The sequence below is a fragment of the Rattus norvegicus genome, chromosome 9, assembly GCF_021556685.1.
Source record: "Rattus norvegicus strain SHRSP/BbbUtx chromosome 9, alternate assembly SHRSP_T2T, whole genome shotgun sequence".
Lineage (NCBI taxonomy): Eukaryota > Metazoa > Chordata > Mammalia > Rodentia > Muridae > Rattus > Rattus norvegicus.
The window spans coordinates 116,832,575-116,852,542 of NC_141542.1; positions in this window are offsets into that span (position 1 = coordinate 116,832,575).

The following is a 19,968-nucleotide window of genomic DNA, read 5'->3' on the forward strand; positions in this document are numbered from 1 at the left end:
ATAATAGTTGCAGGCTTGGACACATGTTGAGATACATTAAATCACTTATTAATAGGAATTATTACTTTTTAGCTGTCACAGTTGCTTACAAAGAAAAATCGTCAGGCAATTTTTAACCATTACTTGAACATCATGACAGATTCCACATTTGCAAAATGATGTTTGTGTTGCCTTGGAGCTATTTGGAACATTTAAATCTACTAATAGTCGCCATGTTCTCTTCCATAAATTAGAAGAGAAAAGAGGGAAATGGCTAGTTTTAAGAAAACCATATGGTATTTTAAAAGAAGGCAGAAGTTTAACCAAGAAAAATCAGGTGTTTATATTTAGTTTTCTCTATTTAAAAACAAAAGAAAGAAAGAAATGAAAAGAAAAAAGAAAAATACAAATAAGACTTAAATGTATTAATTTATATTATATATCTTCATTATTTCTTAAAGTAAGCTACTAAAATTTGCCATATTTTAATAGTTTTAAATATAGTAACAAAATGTAAAATGGTTAAAAAGAGTCTTATAGCTACAAGGTTTCCAGAGGGCTGGGTCAACAATTTGAAGGGACAGTGCCAGAATACTCCATCTGCAGTCCCCTGTCTACCAAACCATAATCCAGGAAATACATAAAATAATTGAGAAATCTATTTGCAGTCCAGAACTTCATAAAATCAGGATGAAATTTTCATCACTTTCCTATTAGTGGTCAATCTTCTCAAAATGAGGTTTGGAAAAGGCATATTAACAAAAGGAAAGGAAATAGAGTAATGTTCTTAGAGAAATAAGCACTCGCACAGTGTTGGCTTCTCCTTACAGAGCTGCTTCTGCACCTTGGCCTGGCCTGCCAGCTCATGTAAGCTACCGTAGATTACTTGACATGGTGTCAAGTGCCTTCAGGATTCTGGATGACTAAGCATCTTTGTTTAACCACCATCCTACTAACCTTGCATGGGAAAGGGCTTGGAAAGGTTAATATAAACATTGTCTGTTTCCTTCAACCCACACCGGAATACCACATCTGGTGGGTCACCTCACCCTGATGTCAAAACTCAAAGGACATTTGCTTTGTGGATGTCGGAATGATTTTATGAGAACCAGACAACAAACAACTGAAGTGGAGCCCAGGGAAAAGGGGGGGCAGATTGTTGGATAGGAGCTGATTGGGTTATAAAAAGGGTATGAGTGTGAGGCCAGGACCCACTATAGTAGCCATTGAAGCTTCCAGACAAATTATATCCATGCTATGCCTAACATCAAATGGCACGGAAACTCCTCAGTAATGAGATTTTGGAGTACAGTGACTCCACATGAGTGAAAGTCATGGATTAGACAATTCAGTCACATCTGGCTAGTTGTTTGATAAGAATGAAGAAGGCTAGAGTACAATATGAGACTCGTATAACAAAAAAAATCATTGCCTATCTGCTGATCGATATTTTAACATATACAGAGCTCTGTAGTGACTCAAGTTTTGAATATTCAGGTAGCCCCAAGGTCCCCTCTCCCTCACCACAAGTAGTGTTTCCAGAGGAAGTTCTTGACCATTTTATGCAGTGTGAGAATTCAAAAGAGACAAAAACAGAGGGATACACATTTTTTTACAGGCCACGAAATGTGTACACACTAAAACTGTACAATTAATACCACGCATTTTAACTAATTCTGTTATGAAAATCAATTTCTGTTGTAAATAAGTAAAGTGCATATCATTAAGTATAGAACTGAATGTTTTCCTCCCCCTACACACTTCCTCCTTGTCTTCAGGCTATCTGTTCAGTTACACGAGAGGACGCTATCTGTTCCCAGACAATTGTTTCTTTTCCACTTTGATTTCTAGTAGTCACCAATCCTATAGAATCTTTAGCACACACAGTAGAGCCGATGCTGGAAGTGACATCTACAATTCCCCGTGACCCCGACATTGCCAGTCTACAGTGTTCTGGTTAATCAGTCAGCTTCACTTCCTGTGCTTTGAGTTGACTTCTTTCATGTCTTCCTATGTGAGCATCTGTTGTCCCCCAACTCAGTAACATGACACAGACATCCTCCTCCATTCAAAACATATCTCGCTGCAATAAAACTCGTAACAGCACTGGAAATGTCACTGCTTCCATGAAACACTCTTCCCCCCTCTACTTTTCACCTTTAAGATGGAGTATACTATCGTTTTCCCCCCACAAATAAAGACTGACCTCAGAGAAGGCATTGTGTCATCTTTGTATGGCGAGCTGCTAAAAATGACAAGAGCACTAGATGCTTGCCGAAGGTGCGTCCGCGATTTTATTCTTACTCTTTTCCCTGTGTGTTATTGTGTTCGTGTGTTCCCGTAAGTGTGGGTGCTGGTGGATGAGGCCAGAAGCAGTGGGTCTCTCTGAAGCTGGAGACACAGGTGGTTGTGTGCCACCCAAAGTGGGTGCTGGGATCCAAGAGCGGTATGTGCTTTTAACTGGGAGCCATGCTAAATGGGCTTTTATCCCATCGAGCACTTACGTTCTTGTTTTAAAAATTATAGTTAATTATCAGATGAAATAATCTTACATTAAAATGCTAACAGAAAAAATGCCTTTTAATAATTTAATAAGTAAAATTGTACAACACATTCATTAAACATTTATGGGAAGAGAAATATGTTTTGTAAAAAAAAAAAAGAGCAGGAACAGAAAACACTCTTTTGCTTAAAGCTCTTCTGGAATAAAGAAAGTGTTAGTATTTAGAAATGAATGTATGCTTGGACTATGTTGTGTGGTGGTATATTAGACATGAAAACAACAATATAGAGAGGGAGGGAGAGAAACGAGGAGGAGGAGAAGAGGGAGACAGGGGAAGGGGGAAGGGTTTTGTAGTTTTTTCTCATCATAAATACTATTTCTTTCTGTCACCCACATACCTGTATAAGCACTCCCTACCAGGCAAACCAAAGGCACCATACCTTATACTAAGATCCAAACTGGCGCATGGAAACCAAGAAATAGAACACCCACCAAACAAGGACAAGACAGGTTTTCAATGCCTAGAATTATAATTATCCCAAGTGCAGATGTCAGGAAACAGAAGCAAAAATATAATCATTAATATGTAACACAATTAGTCTCTGCCAAAACCCAGAATCCCGGCTACAGTCAGCCTGGAAACATGCAATACAACTGAACCAAAAGTGAAGGGCTTCAACATTACTACTCAAGGACCCTATTAATAAATTCCTTAACTCTATGAAGACATAAATGAACAGTGGAATCAAATCATGAAAAACATTTGTGACATGAGAAGGAAAATAGATTCAGTAAAGAAAACCCAAAGAGAAGCAAAATGTAGAATGAAAAATTTAGGAAGTTATACAGAAAACATAGAGGTAAGCCTCACCAACAGGATACCAGAAAAGATCTCAGGTGTCAAATGCAAAGCAGAAGAAACGGATAACTCATCCAAAGAAAGCTTTAAATCCATAAGAATCCAAGGATGAAATATCTCAGAATCTAGGACACTAAGAAAAGACCAGAGTAATTGGAATATAGTCAGGAGAAGAAATCCAGGTCCAAGACACAGAGAATATTTTAAACAAGATGGTTTAAAGTGGAATAAAAATGAAAACACACTATACCCAGACCTAGAGAACACAAGGAAGACAATTCTAAAAGGTAGACTCATAACAACAAGTGCCTACATAAAAATTGGAGAGATCTCGTTTTAGTGACTTAACATACCTGAAAGCCCTGAGATAAAGAGGGAAAGAAATCATGCTCAAAAAGATGAGATGAAAAGAAATAGACTTGGGGTTGATACCAGTGAAATAAAAACAAACAAATGCAATGCAACCATCAACGAAATAAATAGTTCATGTTTTGAGAAGATTAAAAGAAGACTGGTAAATCATTATCCGAATTAACTAAAAGATGGAGGGGATCCAAGTTAATAAAATTAGGGGATGACAAGAAACACTGAGGAAACCCAGAGACTTATAAGAGCATAAACAATCTATACTCCAACAAATGAAAAAGCTAAAACAAATTGATAAATTTCTTGACGTATATGGTTTATCAAAATTAAATCAAGATCAGAGTAGCAATTTAAAGCAACCTTGTAAAAATAGGAACAGTAATTAAAAATCTCTCCTCCTCCTCCTCCCAAAAGAAAGGCCAGGCTCAGATTAATTCGACACAGAATTCTACTAGACGTTTAAAAACTAATTGCCACCAATACTCCTCAAACTATTCTGCAAAATAGAAGCAGAAAGGACATTTGCTACTTCTGTTTATGCATCATCAATTACTCTAATACCTAAACTACACAAATACCAAAAACAAAAGAAAATTACAAATCAAGATCCATTATGAACATAGATGCTAAATTCTAAATAAAGTATTTGGAGACCAATCCAAGAACACATCAAAAAGATTGTCCACCATAATCAAATAGGCTTCACACCAGAGATTTGGGGATCTTTAAATAAATGTAAATAAAACTATCTATCTATCAGATAAACATGCTAAGACAAAAAACTGTATGATCATCTCATTATATGCACAAAAAAAGGTTTAACAAAATTTAGAATGAATTGCCTCATTATAAAAGTCCTGGGGAAACTAGAGGTGTAAGGGACATGCCTTGACATAATGAAGGCATGCAAACAGCCTGCAGACAAAATCAACCTAAATGGAAAGAAATTTAAAGCATTTTTACTAAAATCAGAAACAAAATAAGGATATCCACTCTCTCCATACATATTCAGTATAGTGCTTGAAGTTTTGAATGGCATATATGACAACTGAAGGAGAGTAAGAGGATCCAATAAGGGGGGAAAGAAACCCAAGTATCTACATTGACAATTATATGATTGAAAAAATATGCCTTTACCAATTACCCATTTTATAGAGTGTTGTTATCTAAGGGAAGTTCTAGAGCTGATAAATACCTCCAACATAGTTCCAGTATACAAAACTAGATCACAAAAATTTGTAGACCTCCTATATAAAAATGACAAAATCCAAAAGATAACAGGTAAATAAAAGCACTAACAATAGCCTCAAAAAAGCCCAACAACAATAAATAAAAATAAACAAACAAATAAACAAAAAATCCAAAACCTCCTTGGGGTAACATTAACCAAGCATGTAAACGACTTAATTTAGAATTTAGAAGATATCAGACAATGGAAATACCTCCCATTCTCATAGATTGGTAGGATAAATATAGTGAAAATTACCATATATATCACACAGATTCAATACAATCACCATCAAAGTTGTGACACAACTCTTCATAAAGATTGAAAGAACAATTTTCAGCCTCACACAGCAACAAACAAAATCTATAGCTTTAAAAGTTCTGAATTAAAAAAAAACAAACAAACAAACAAAAAAAAAAAACCCTGAAAAACTGGAGGTATCACCTATTCCCATTCCCAGCTCAAACTTTACTACTGAACCCCATAATAAAAATCAATGCATTATCAGGATAAATACAGACAAATTCATCAATGGAAATGAACTGAAACCTAGACATAAGTGATAAGTGTACATCCCTACAGACACCTGATTTTTGACAAAAAAAGCTAAAATTAAACACTGGGGTGAAAAGATACTATTATTCAGGCAAAGTGGCATCTGACAGAATGAGAAAAAAATCTTTACCAAATACCCATCTAATAGAATCCAATTATCTCAAATATATAAAAAATTAAAAGACCAGACATCCAGAAAGCAAAAATTCCAATTAAAATCTGATACAGTACTAAATAGAGTTCTCAAAAGATGATATAGAAATGTCCAAGAAACACATAAAGAAATATTCAACATCCTTAGTCATCAAGGAAATGCAATTCAAAACCACCCTAAGATTTCATATTATAGCAATCAGAATGGTTAATATTAATAAAAATAATAACAGCTTATGCTGGTGACGATGCAGATTAAGGGAAACAATCATACACTGATGGTGAAATTACAAACTTAGACAGTCACTCTGAAAAGCATTGTGGAAGCTCCTTAGGAAACTGGGGAGCATCTACCTAAGATCCAGTTATTCCACTCGTGGGCCTATATATATCTAAACAATTCTCCCTTCTACCACAGAAACACTTGTTTAACTATGTTCACTGTTATTCTACTAACAAGATACAAAAATTGGTAACAGCCCAGATGTTCCTCAACATTTGGATGGAAAAGGCGAATGTGACCCATGGAATATTACTCAGCTGTTCAAAAATAAAAAATCATGAACTTTTCAGATGGAGTTAGAAAAATAATTATCCTGAGTTATGAAAAATAGACCACAAAAGACAAAAATTATATGTAGATATTAGCTTTGAAACCTTCTCACAGTGGCTTAGATATCGGGTGAGGGGCTATAGGGGAGGGAAGAGACTCCTAAAGTAGGAAAAATAGAATACATAGTTATAGAGAGACAGGGAGAGGGGGAGGGGAAGGAGGAGGAAAAAGGGAAGAGGGAGAGGGAGGGGGAGAAGGAGAAGGAGCATAGGGAAAAGAAGGAGGGACTGCTAACGCTGAAGGGCTTACTGCTAACATTTGAGAGGTCTATGGGAACATCCTATAGTAGAATCAGTAATTTCATGAATATAATTTTAAGATTCTTCTACTAAAACCTTTCTGTGCTGGAATTCAAACTGAAAGCCATTAAAAGTGAAAAGAGATGCTTGTCAAAAGAAGGTCTCTTGTTTTTATTTCCTATAAGAGCTTATGTAGCCAAATGTTAAAGAAGAAGAGGAGGAGAAGGAGGAGGAGGAGGAGGAGGAGGAGGAGGAGGAGGAGGAGGAGGAGGAGAAAGAAGAAGAAGAAGGAGGAGGAGGAGGAGGAGGAGGAGGAGGAGGAGGAGAAGGAGGAGAAGGAGAAGGAGAAGAAGAAGAAGAAGAAGAAGAAGAAGAAGAAGAAGAAGAAGAAGAAGAAGAAGAAGAAGAAGAAGAAGAAGAAGAAGAAGAAGAAGAAGAAGAAGAAGAAGAAGAAGAAGAACAAGAACAAGAACAAGAAGAACAAGAAGAAGAAGAAGAAGAAGAAGAAGAAGAAGAAGAAGAAGAAGAAGAAGAAGAAGAAGAAGAAGAAGAAGAAGAAGAAGAACAAGAAGAAGAAGAAGAAGAACAAGAAGAAGAAGAAGAAGAAAGAAGAAGAAGAAGAAGAAGAAGAAGAAGAAGAAGAAGAAGAAGAAGAAGAAGAAGAAGAAGAAGAAGAAGAAGAAGAAGAAGAAGAAGAGTTAGAAGAAAAGGCAGAATATGCAATCCATTAAAATGTAATCTCTGAAAGTAGGGGTTACCTTTTCTAGAAATTTATTTAGCTCACTTTACCGCTCATAGACCAAATTTTTTTGAAACGCAGTTTCCTCTCTTCGGACAGGCTTCCACAACAGTATTTCTTAGTTCGTTCTGCATCAAACCTTAACTTTAGAGAAAGTTTAACTTGCAATTAAGCACTTGGATATTTTGTATTCAAAATGAATTCTAAACCCCGAAATGAATGGAGTGTGATCTGAGCATAAAGGAGAGTGACGTAAATGTTGTGCTGAAAATTCCGTGAACCCCAAAAGACCGCCAAGGAGCCGAATCCAATGCAATCCTATGAGGGTCTCTTTATTCAAGCTCAAGCTTAGACTTCTCACCAACTCTGACACAGCAGGAAGAGGGAGCCATGAGCCTAGTTTTAGGCAAGCATTTATAGAAGCAGGAAGGGGTATCTAGCGTGACACACATCCGAATGGGGGACTTTTATGGCTTTTAACATAATTAGCTGGTACTGCGAGCCATCCATAAACTTAACTTCTGTTTGCCTCCGGATTGGTGGTTGTTAGGAAGTGAAGTGTAAAGGGCGGGCTTGTAACCCGGGGCTGCAGATTTTTGGGGAAAAACATGGAAAATGGTGCTAGATGCAGGTTTTGTTAGGGGGTAGCCTGGAAACCGGTGCTAGGTACGGGCCTGTTAATTAATTTGAGCTCAACCATAGGTCAGGTTCTCCAAGATGGAGCCTGAACCCAAAAGATTTCGTCTCTCTCCAGCACCTGCTGAGATGCTATGAGATCACATCGTTAACTTTTTGCTATTTTGCATACACACACACACACACACACACACACACACACACACACACTAAAACAGGAAGTTCTCTGAAATAAAAACTGAAGGGACAAGAGTACAGGACAGAAACTGGTGGCAAACAGTAAGAGTTGCATGAGTTTGGACCACTTGAAATACAACTTCCCAGTATTTCGTTTCTGTTTTTAAAGGCTGTGCCCCTTGATAATCACTTGAAACAAAAAACATTTGCATTGTAATTCTTTAGATGTTAGTAAAGACTGGAAGATGTTTGTAGCCACAGAGCCCTAAACTCTGTTTCTCAGCTTTCTACTTGAAACCGTGAGGTTCTTGAATACGTAGATATTTTAACTGAAGGAAAATGATGGATGAGACCATTGGATTTACTTCTACCGTAAGTTACAGTGAGCAAACTTAATAATCTGTCCTGGATGGACTTACTCCTCCAGGATTTAGTTTGTTAGAACACTGGGATCTTTAACTCAAACAGGAAAATCTAATTGTATAAATAGGTAATTTCAAACTTTGTTATTTACTAATGACTAAGATAGGCAATACTTGATTGAGAAAAAAAATAACACAAATGACATAAATGTCGCAAAATAGTGCAAGAAAATGCAACATCTAAAATGTGGTTATCTCCATGAAATAAAAATATCTCTTATGGAATGTATTGTTATTTTGACTATGATTAAAATAAACATTCTTTTAAACAAACTTCTTATTTCAACTTCAGCACTTCCTTTCTACAGACAAACTTTTTAATGAAGCCATGGATGGTGAGCTTCTGTACTTCAAATCTAAGACTGCAGTTCTGAAATTTGAGCGACTCTCACATCCTGGGCTGCTGGTTAATTATTAAGAAACATCAGTGACCACAGCATTGATTTAGCAATTCTACCTCTAGATAGGCAACTTCATTCATAATAAATAATTAGAAAATATATCAATACCAACACTAGAATGCCAATTAAATAATTTACAGAATGCCTATGTGATAGAATATTTAACAATGTAGAAAGCAGATATGATATAACCTTATGTTTTAAAAGCTTAATATAAAAGTGCATTTGCCTGCTATATAATTTTAATGTTTTATGTCCTAGCTGTAATCTATAGTTTTATCATGTCTATAAAGTTTTCTACACAAAGATGGGCTGATGGTTGATTTTCCTTTACAGAACTTGCTATTTTCAAAATTGTCTTCATGCTTCTCTATAACATTAATACTTGTGAAAATAAAACGTACACAAGAAAAGTGAGACATGTCAAAACATTAATTTAAATAGACAGCTGTAATGTTGGTCCACTTAGATTAGCTATTAGAAACTAGTAACACGTTAATATTAAATGGTCCTTCTAGTAATTTAATTTTGACACCCTATTATATTAAACTTGAATGTGATGTGAAAATATAAGAGACAATAATTTAATCGTTTTTACAGCTTTCCAAATAATTGACCAGAGTATAACTTGTCCTCTGAAAGAAAGCTGAACCAGAAAAAAATAAGAGCATTTAACGCTAGCAGCTCCTCTTTTTGCAATGCTGTATGACTTGCATGCAGGTGGACATGTAATTGTAATAATTTTTGTAGCCATAAGCTTTAATAAAGCTTGAATGCCTGTAGTTTATATGGTGAAGTAATCATTTTAGGTTATTGTAGTTGAGATTTTCCAAAACAGCTCCTCCAAGATAGCTTTCCTGAAGGTTTGCCACATATTCTGGCCAAAACTGTTATCCGTTCACTATCCCACCCCAATTTAGAAAAGAAACTGCTTCTGGGACACTTTTAGGAGAGACTCTATCTGAGGGAGAAGCAGTTTTAGGAAGAAGGGAGGGATAGTGAAGAAAGGGGAAAGAATCCTGTGTTGGGGTTGGTAGGTCTCACTAAAATGTGTAGTAATTTTGATTTCCATGCTACTCAATAACATCACGTTAGACAATGAATTAGAGCAAGGCAAACCATATAGGGAGATGGAACTTCCTTCCATGTTTTCCTGTAGCTACCACTTCCTTTTGGGAAGTTTTAGGTTTTATTTAGGGGCATGGAATGTTTAATAATTAAAAAAATTCAATTTTGGGTTTGGTCCTTGGCAAGTGGGGAAGACAGGAATAGGTTAGACACAGCACCACCACAGGCCTTCTGCCACAGTCTAGCATTATTGTCCTATGTCTGAGCTTTTTAAGTAATACAGTCATATTTGTGATAGACATATACTCTTTGAAACATGCCATTCAAAGGTATTTTAAAATTTTTATTGTTTTCCTACTACTTCCTCTGATGTTGAATGAATTGAATTTATATTCCCAGATTGCTTTCTTATGTATCTCTGTGGAAGTGTGCATTGGTATGTGTCTTCATAGTGCAATCAATGTGTCTACCAATTAATGAATCATATTTGCAACATTTGATTTGGTTATTGTTGGTATCTAGTGGGGTGTGTGTGTGTGTGTGTGTGTGTGTGTGTGTGTGTGTGTGTGTTGTTTATATTCTCCTTAAGACATTTAAGACAAATGTACCACATTTTCTGTATCATTTCCTCTGTTGGTATCCATTCCTCTGTTGAAGGGCAACCTGGGGCCTTGCCTAGCCTCTCAATATGGTCTCCACAGGTTCTTCCTCCCCTCTGTTGGGCATTTCAGCTAATCTCACCCCCTTTGGTGCTGAGAGCCTCTTGTTTTCCTGGCACCTGGGATTTGCTGGTGACTACCCCAAGTTCCCCGTCCCTCTATTGCTACACACCTTTGTTCAAATTCCTGACCATCTGTTTATCATACCTGCCTCCTCCCATACCCGATTCTGCCCCCCTTTCCCCCTCTCCCTCCTCTCTTTCTTCCAACTCCCTCCCACCCTCTCCCTCCCATGAAGTTTAGGGTTACTTACCTCTGAAAATAATAGGAAACAATAATCAATTTTCCTTAATATCTCTTGTTCTCCTTCTTAAAGTGTTATGATTAAATACTGTAAGTTTTAAAGTTTCAATAGATATCTGACAATGGTCATGGGTATGTAATACACACCCCCTAAACACACACACACACACACACACACACACACACACACACACACACACACACATATATATATATATATATATATCAGATTTAATAATCTATACCTCTACATCAAAGTTGTGGTACCCCACTTCCCATGAGGGATCTAATTTCTGTAAAAGTTCAAAAAGAGAATCAGACATCAAGAAACCAACATATTTCCCCATGCATGAATACTCTATGAATATGAAGCTAATTTTAATATGTTGTATCTTCATCTTCTTTAATTCAACTAATAATTATATCAGATGACTGAACTCCTGTATCTTCTTCTATAAGCATTCTATATTCTCATTTGCCATACATTTTTGTATATTGCTTTGAATTGTACAAATTATACAAATTGTTCTTCTATTTTTATTTTTACTTTATACTGCATCTACAATTTAAATATGTCTCAGTAATATCGTAGTTTGTCATCTTTTTTTACAAACATATGCCACCCCTCAACCATTGGAGTTTCTGTCAGTCTAAATGGGTCAAAGTGTGGTCATTTGGCTGGTGGTTAAAGATGCTGCAGAGAGCATTTGAATGACGATTGACTAAGCCAACAGTCCTCTCCCATGTGATTAGGAACAATCTGGAGGCCGTGATAGAACAAAAGCGTTGAGGACAACTGAATTCCAGCTGTTGACTCTCTGAACTCCCACATCATCTCTAGACTGGAACCCACATGGCCGCAACATTGGCATGGCTGCACCGTTGATTCCCAAGTCTTATTTGGATTAGGATTTTTTTTTGGCTATTTTTTATTTACATTTCAAATGTTATTCCCTTTCCCGGTCTTCTGGACATAAGCCCCCTATCCCATCCACCTCCCCTTCTATAAGGCTGTTCCCCCTCCCCAGCCACCGCCCCCATTCCCCAACACTGAGGGGTCCAACCTTGGCTTTCATAGGTTTCCACATAGTTCTCCACAGTTCTTGTATTTCTCAGACTTCCTGACTAAAAGAGTGAATTTCTTATCATTTCATTCATATTTTGCATACAACTACGATGGGATGGCTTGTACTGAAACACACAGCTTGTACTGAAAGTGTGAGTTAATGGAAGCCTGTTGTGTTTTCAGGTTTTTAGTTGATTTTTTAAGCTTACCCTGCTAGACCTTTACTCTCTTGCTCTGTTTACTTCACTTTCTTCTATTGTTTCTTTTGCTACCACTTGGTTTTCTACTGTGTACTAACCACTGTACTAAAAGAATGACTGCCACAATCTGTCCATAGATTTCTTGCTTATGATAGTTGACCATCTGCTTTTTTTATAAATCAATAAGTGATAGGAAGAATCATAAATGCAAACTCAGAAATAACTACAGCCTCTCAGCAAAACCAAATTCAAACTCTTTTCTCACAAGCACTTATGTATGCATTGGGTTTTTTGCCATATGGAACCCATTTACATTTCTACCCAAAGTAATTATATTAAATAATAAACTGTTTCATTCAGGTATAAATAATGAAAAATGTTTTACATTCATTCCAATCATTTTTTCTTAGATAATAATGTTGAATTTGTGATCATTAAAACATATACTGATTTGCTAAAAGACTGATAGTTTTGGGTTACAAAATAAAGAAAAAAGAGAACTACAGAAAACATGACCTTGTGTATTCATCCCAAGATATTTGAGAAATACATTTTTAATTGGAATAAATTAGAATATTACCACTTGAGGTTTACGTGGCTTATAATCTCAAAAATATTTCCTATGTGTCAATACCAAAATCAAATATCTCAATAATAAAAAAGAAACTTTTAAGGTAAACCAAATCTCTGTCTCCCTAAACAGGACCTTTAAAATTCCTCAGAGACAGACCCTAGTGATTCATCTTCACAATGATTTCCAGGTGGTTTCACTGCAAATATATAAATTAAATCAAGAAAATATGGTCTGATATCCCCCAAAACCCACTTTAAAATGCTCAGTGCATTCAAGCATTATTAAAATGCAGCTCTTATTTAATTGCTTAGAAAAACTTTAAAACAAGATATTTGAAAATCTACAATGTCTCCTGATTTTTTTTTAACTTGAGTATTTCTTATATACATTTCGAGTGTTATTCCCTTTCCCGGTTTCCGGGCAAACATTCCCCTCCCCCTTCCCCTTCTTTATGGGTGTTCCCCTCCCCATCCTCCCCCCCTTGTCGCCTTCCCCCCAACAATCTAGGTCACTGGGGGTTCAGTCTTAGCAGGACCCAGGGCTTCCCCTTCCACTGGTGCTCTTACTAGGATATTCATTGCTACCTATGGGGTCAGAGTCCAGGGTCAGTCCATGTATAGTCTTTAGGTAGTGGCTTAGTCCCTGGAAGCTCTGGTTGCTTGGCATTGTTGTACATATGGGGTCTCGAGCCCCTTCAAGCTCTTCCAGTTCTTTCTCTGATTCCTTCAACGGGGGTCCTATTCTCAGTTCAGTGGTTTGCTGCTGGCATTCGCCTCTGTATTTGCTGTATTCTGGCTGTGTCTCTCGGGAGCGATCTACATCCGGCTCCTGTCGGCCTGCACTTCTTTGCTTCATCCATCTTGTCTAATTGGATGGCTGTATATGTATGGGCCACATGTGGGGCAGGCTCTGAATGAGTGTTCCTTCTGTGTCTGTTTTAATCATTGCCTCTCTATTCCCTGCCAAGGGTATTCTTGTTCCCCTTTTAAAGAAGGAGTGAAACATTCACATTTTGATCATCGTCTTGAGTTTCATTTGTTCTAGGCATCTAGGGTAATTCAAGCATTTGGACTAATAGCCACTTATCAATGAGTGCACACCATGTGTGTTTTTCTGTGATTGGGGTACCTCACTCAGGATGATATTTTCCAGTTCCAACCATTTGCCTACGAATTTCATAAAGTCATTGTTTTTGATAGCTGAGTAATATTCCATTGTGTAGATGTACCACATTTTCTGTATCCATTCCTCTGTTGAAGGGCATCTGGGTTCTTTCCAGCTTCTGGCTATTATAAATAAGGCTGCGATGAACATAGTGGAGCACATGTCTTTTTTATATGTTGGGGCATCTTTTGGGTATATGCCCAAGAGAGGTATAGCTGGATCCTCAGGCAGTTCAATGTCCAATTTTCTGAGGAACCTCCAGACTGATTTCCAGAATGGTTGTACCAGTCTGCAATCCCACCAACAATGGAGGAGTGTTCCTCTTTCTCCGCATCCTCGCCAGCATCTGCTGTCACCTGTGTTTTTGATCTTAGCCATTCTCACTGGTGTGAGGTGAAATCTCAGGGTTGTTTTGATTTGCATTTCCCTTATGACTAAAGATGTTGAACATTTCTTTAGGTGTTTCTCAGCCATTCGGCATTCCTCAGCTCTGAATTGTTTGTTTAGCTCTGAACCCCATTTTTTAATAGGGTTATTTGTCTCCCTGTGGTCTAACTTCTTGAGTTCTTTGTATATTTTGGATATAAGGCCTCTATCTGTTGTAGGATTGGTAAAGATCTTTTCCCAATCTGTTGGTTGCCATTTTGTCCTAACCACAGTGTCCTTTGCCTTACAGAAGCTTTGCAGTTTTTTGAGATCCCATTTGTCGATTCTTGATCTTAGAGCATAAGCCATTGGTGTTTTGTTCAGGAAATTTTTTCCAGTGCCCATGTGTTCCAGATGCTTCCCTAGTTTTTCTTCTATTAGTTTGAGTGTATCTGGTTTGATGTGGAGGTCCTTGATCCACTTGGACGTAAGCTTTGTACAGGGTGATAAGCATGGATCGATCTGCAATCTTCTACATGTTGACCTCCAGTTGAACCAGCATCATTTGCTGAAAATGCTATCTTTTTTCCATTGGATGGTTTTGGCTCCTTTGTCAAAAATCAAGTGCCCATAGCTGTGTGGGTTCATTTCTGGGTCTTCAATTCTATTCCATTGGTCTATCTGTCTGTCTCTGTACCAATACCATGCAGTTTTTATCACTATTGCTCTGTAATACTGCTTGAGTTCAGGGATAGTGAGTCCCCCTGAAGTCCTTTGATTGTTGAGGATAATTTTAGCTATCGTGGGTTTTTTGTTATTCCAGATGAATTTGCAAATTGTTCTGTCTAACTCTTTGAAGAATTGGATTGGTATTTTGATGGGGATTGCATTGAATCTGTAGATAGCTTTTGGTAAAATGGCCATTTTTACTATATTAACCCTGCCAATCCATGAGCATGGGAGGTCTTTCCATCGTCTGAGGACTTCTTCAATTTCTTTCTTCAGAGTCTTGAAGTTCTTATTGTACAAATCTTTTACTTGCGTGGTTAAAGTCACACCGAGGTACTTTATATTATTTGGGTCTATTATGAAGGGTGTTGTTTCCCTAATTTCTTTCTCGGCTTGTTTCTCTTTTGTGTAGGGGAAGGCTACTGATTTATTTGAGTTAATTTTATACCCAGCCACTTTGCTGAAGTTGTTTATCAGCTTTAGTAGTAAAATCACAAATATCAGCATGGATGTAGAAAAAAAAACAGCAGCAATTCTCTCTATAAATAGGAAGAAGACAAGGGTGTTCACTCTGAACTATTACTCATTACACTATTTGAAATTTTAATGGGAGAAACCAGGGGGAAACCAAAACTAACAGGGGAACAAATAGGAAAGGAGGGATCTGAATCTTGGTGTTCAGAGAACACTGATTCAAATGCGCTTAGAGAATCCCGGCCCCCAGCCAAAAAGCTCAATTGAGAAATTCAATAAAGTAGTATCTGATCCCAATGTACGAAACCCAATGACTGTCTATACACAGACACTAAGTTCCCTCAAAATGTGATAAAAAGAACAAACAAACAAAAACGAAAAACAAAACAACAACAACGAAAATCAGCCCCACTCATAATGGCCTTAAAAATTACTCAAATAAACAAAAAAAAAACCCTAGCAACAACGAAGTTAAGACCTTTAATACACTTAACTAGGAAAAGAAAGCAGTACAATGAAAACCAGAGAGCCCCAAAGAGCGAAGTAAAATGAGACATTTCCTGGAAGTCAGAATGAACACCCTTGCTCATAGAAATTGAGAATTTAAATTTATTTAAAATGCCCATATGGCTGAAAATGTTCTACGTACTAGACAAAGCTTCATTTAAATACCAATGGCGTTCTATACCGAACTGAAAAATATAATCCTAAGATTCATATGCCATCACAAAAGGCACCTCAGAGTTGAATTATTCTTCAGAAAGAGGGCAATGCTAGGAGCTTGGCAATAACCAATTTCAAATATACTATGGAGTCACAAAAGCAACCTGGTATGAGAAAGGGCCAAAAAAAGAAAAAGAAAAAAAATGGAGCTCTCAGAGGGAAATCTGCATATCTACAGCCAACTGATTCAAGCAATGGTACCCAGAGCACATACAGAAGAAATTTCAGTTTTCTAAAACAATGCTGTGAAAGCTAGGTATCCACAGGAGAAGTCTGGGGGTAGATTTCAACCTCCCAGTGTGTGCAGGAAACAATCCAAATGGATCAAAGATGCTTAATGAAAACTTTAAAGTGCTCTCGTAAAGCAGGAGATATACATTAAAATGCTAGCACAAGAAACACCTTTCTGAACTGTTCACAAATAGTGTAAGAGCTGGGGAGTTGGGAGGTGGGGGACAACTGGAAAGAGTAGGGGAAGGGAGACTGGCTGGGTTGTCCTGTAGGAGAGAAGAATGAACTCTAAGGATTAAAGGTAAGCTTTGATATAGATGACTACATCGATACAAAAACCATCATCATCAGAAAATAATCAGCTGAACACAAGAGAGCCTGCAGAATTCGATACAATCTTTGCAGCCTATTAAATGATGAAAATATTATTCAGAATATATTAAGAACTCAAAAATAAAAAGTAACAGTAATTAATTCAGTTAACAAATACAAAAAAAGACTTCAAAAGTTCTTAAAAGATCTTCTAATTGTCAAGAAATTTATGAAAAATAAATCTTCCACAGCTTTACACATTTAAGACAATGAAATTTAGAACTACAGGGAGATGCCATCTTACTGTCCTCCGTACTCTCGGGCCTTTGGATTTTTGGTTCCCAGTTGATAATGATATTTGGGAGATTTAAGAGGAGAGCTCTTGTTGGAGGAAGTACTTCGCTGGGAGATGAGCTTTGGTAGTTTAAAGACTCCTGCCATTTTGAGTGGGCACTCTCATTCCTTTGTTTGTGGCTCAAGATGTGAGCCCTCAGGTGCTGCTCCTAGCACAATGCCTTTGCAATGCTATCATGGATACTAATCCACTAGAAGCACGAGACCAAATAAACTTTTCTTTCTTTTTCTATAAGTACCCTTCTCATTGTGTATTTTATCACAGCAATAGAAAAATAACCAAGATATAGCTCAATCAAAATGATCATTATTAAACAAAATATAATAACAAAAGCAAGTAAAAGTATGAACAGGAAAAAATGAATTCATTGCTTGGGGGTATAAATTAGTATGACCACACTAGGGAAACTAGAAAGGAAGTGTCGAAAGAAAATAACAACAACAACAACAACAACAACAACAATAATAATAATAATAATAATAATAATAATAATAACAATGTAAGGACCCTGAGATCCAGCTAGACCCTTCCTATCAATCTCTGTGAAGGGATCCTAATCAGCATGCACAATAGATATTATCAACATACTCTTGTTTACTAAAATACTATTCTCAATAGTTAGGCAATGAAATCAGTGAAGGTGCCCTCAACAGATGAGTGGATAACACATGTCATAAATGCACAATGTGATATTATTAAGGCCCAAAGAGGAATAAAACCACATTGTTAGAAAGAAAACGTATGTTACTCACAGTCAAAGTATTAAGCAAAACAAGGAAGTTGCAGAAAGTCAGGGACCCCATTCCTTTTCCCATAGGTTCAAGTGACATAGACAAAAAGATAACCTGTAAACAAAGGAGAAGCTATTGCAGAAGCATAAGTTGCAATTGGAGCAGTGTGAGAGGCAAGGATAAGAGACTAGAAGTATACGTGTGCTCAAAACTCAGCTACAGCATGTATAAATACAGTTTTAGACCCTTTCATCAATGAAGCAGATCAGAATTCTGGATCAATCTAGATCTCTATTTAGCATTCTGCAGCATCATCTTCGACAGTGGGCTTTTTTGGATTTCAGTTTACTCATGACTGTGAAAGCCGTGAACACATAACTCACATGTATTAATGACTAATATTTAAAAGTTTCTGCTTTCCACATCTGGTTATATGTGAAATTTTATATTGTTAATTTAAATAAAACATCGCCTATGGGGCTGGAGAGATGGTTCAGCAATTAAGAGCACTGCCTGCTCTTCCAGAGGTCCTCATTCTTTTTTTTTTTTTTATTAACTTGAGTATTTCTTATATACATTTCAAGTGTTATTCCCTTTCCCGGTTTCCGGGCAAACATCCCCCTCCCCCCTCCCCTTCCTTCTGGGTGTTCCCCTCCCCTTCCTCCCCCCATTGCTGCCCTCCCCTCAACAATCTAGTTCACTGGGGGTTCAGTCTTAGCAGGACCCAGGGCTTCCCCTTCCACTGGTGCTCTTACTAGGATATTCATTGCTACCTATGAGGTCAGAGTTCAGGGTCAGTCCATGTATAGTCTTTAGGTAGTGGCTTAGTCCCTGGAAGCTCTGGTTGCTTGGCATTGTTGTCCATATGGGGTCTCGAGCCCCTTCAAGCTCTTCCAGTTCTTTCTCTGATTCCTTCAACGGGGGTCCTATTCTCAGTTCAGTGGTTTGCTGCTGGCATTCCCCTCTCTGTTTGCTGTATTCTGGCTGTGTCTCTCAGGAGAGACCTACATCCGGCTCCTGTCGGCCTGCACTTCTTTGCTTCATCCATCTTGTCAGATTGATTTCTAAGAAGACCTAACACCAATATTCCTCAAAGTATTCCATAAAATAGAAAGAGAAGGAACACCACCTAATCCATTCTATGAAGCCACAATTACTCTAATGCCTAATCCACACAAGGATGCAGCAGAAAAGAGAACTCCAGACCAATTTCACTTATGAATATCAATGCAAAAATACTCAATAAAATTCTTGAAAACAGAATCCAAGAACACGTCAAACCATCATTCACCACAATCAAGTAAGCTTCATCCCAAGGATTCAAGGTTGGTTCAATATACAATAATCCATTAACAAATAAACATTAAAACGAAAAAAAAAAACATCAAAAACAGAAAAACCACATATAAAAACACAGGATTTAAAAAAAAAAACTATTTACTTTATTTTATGAGCATGGAGGAGGGGTAGATGCACATGAATTCAGCAGCCGGTGACTGACAGACGCCTCTTGAGTTAAGGTAACAAGTGGTTGTGAGCTTCCTGACATGCGTCCTACACGTCAAACTGGAGCTCTCTACAAGAATGTTAATGTTTCTGAACTCTTCAGCCACAGAGATTCCAAACCTCTCAAAATTGTTCAAAGGGTCTTAATTAAATCACAATTTTATATTCCTAGGGCTGACCTACACTTCTAAGATGATTGTGCTACACACAAGAGGACAGAGATTCATTCGGGAATAAGATCTGTAAGCAGAAGAGACAGCATTGATTCACTCGACTTTAGTGTAAACGGGGAATCAGACTTTTGTCTTTTAAGTGAAGCAGTGTGGTCAGAGGCATAGAGTGTCCCAGGGTGGCCTTTTCACAGTGAAACTTACAGAATCAGCAAATAGAGCAGTTTAAGGATATCCTTCATCTACTCCTCTGTAGAGCAGCTTACTCGTAGCCATGCACATCTATTTGCATTAATTACAGGAAGTAGACAGTAGCGTCTAAGATATACTTTAAGGCTCCCTTCATTAACAAAGTGGATCAGTATTCTGGATCAATCCTGATCCATATTTAGCATTCCACAGCTTTGTTCCCTAACAGAGGGCTTCTCCTTTCAGCCTGCTCATCGCTGTGATCCAGAGAGTCCCAG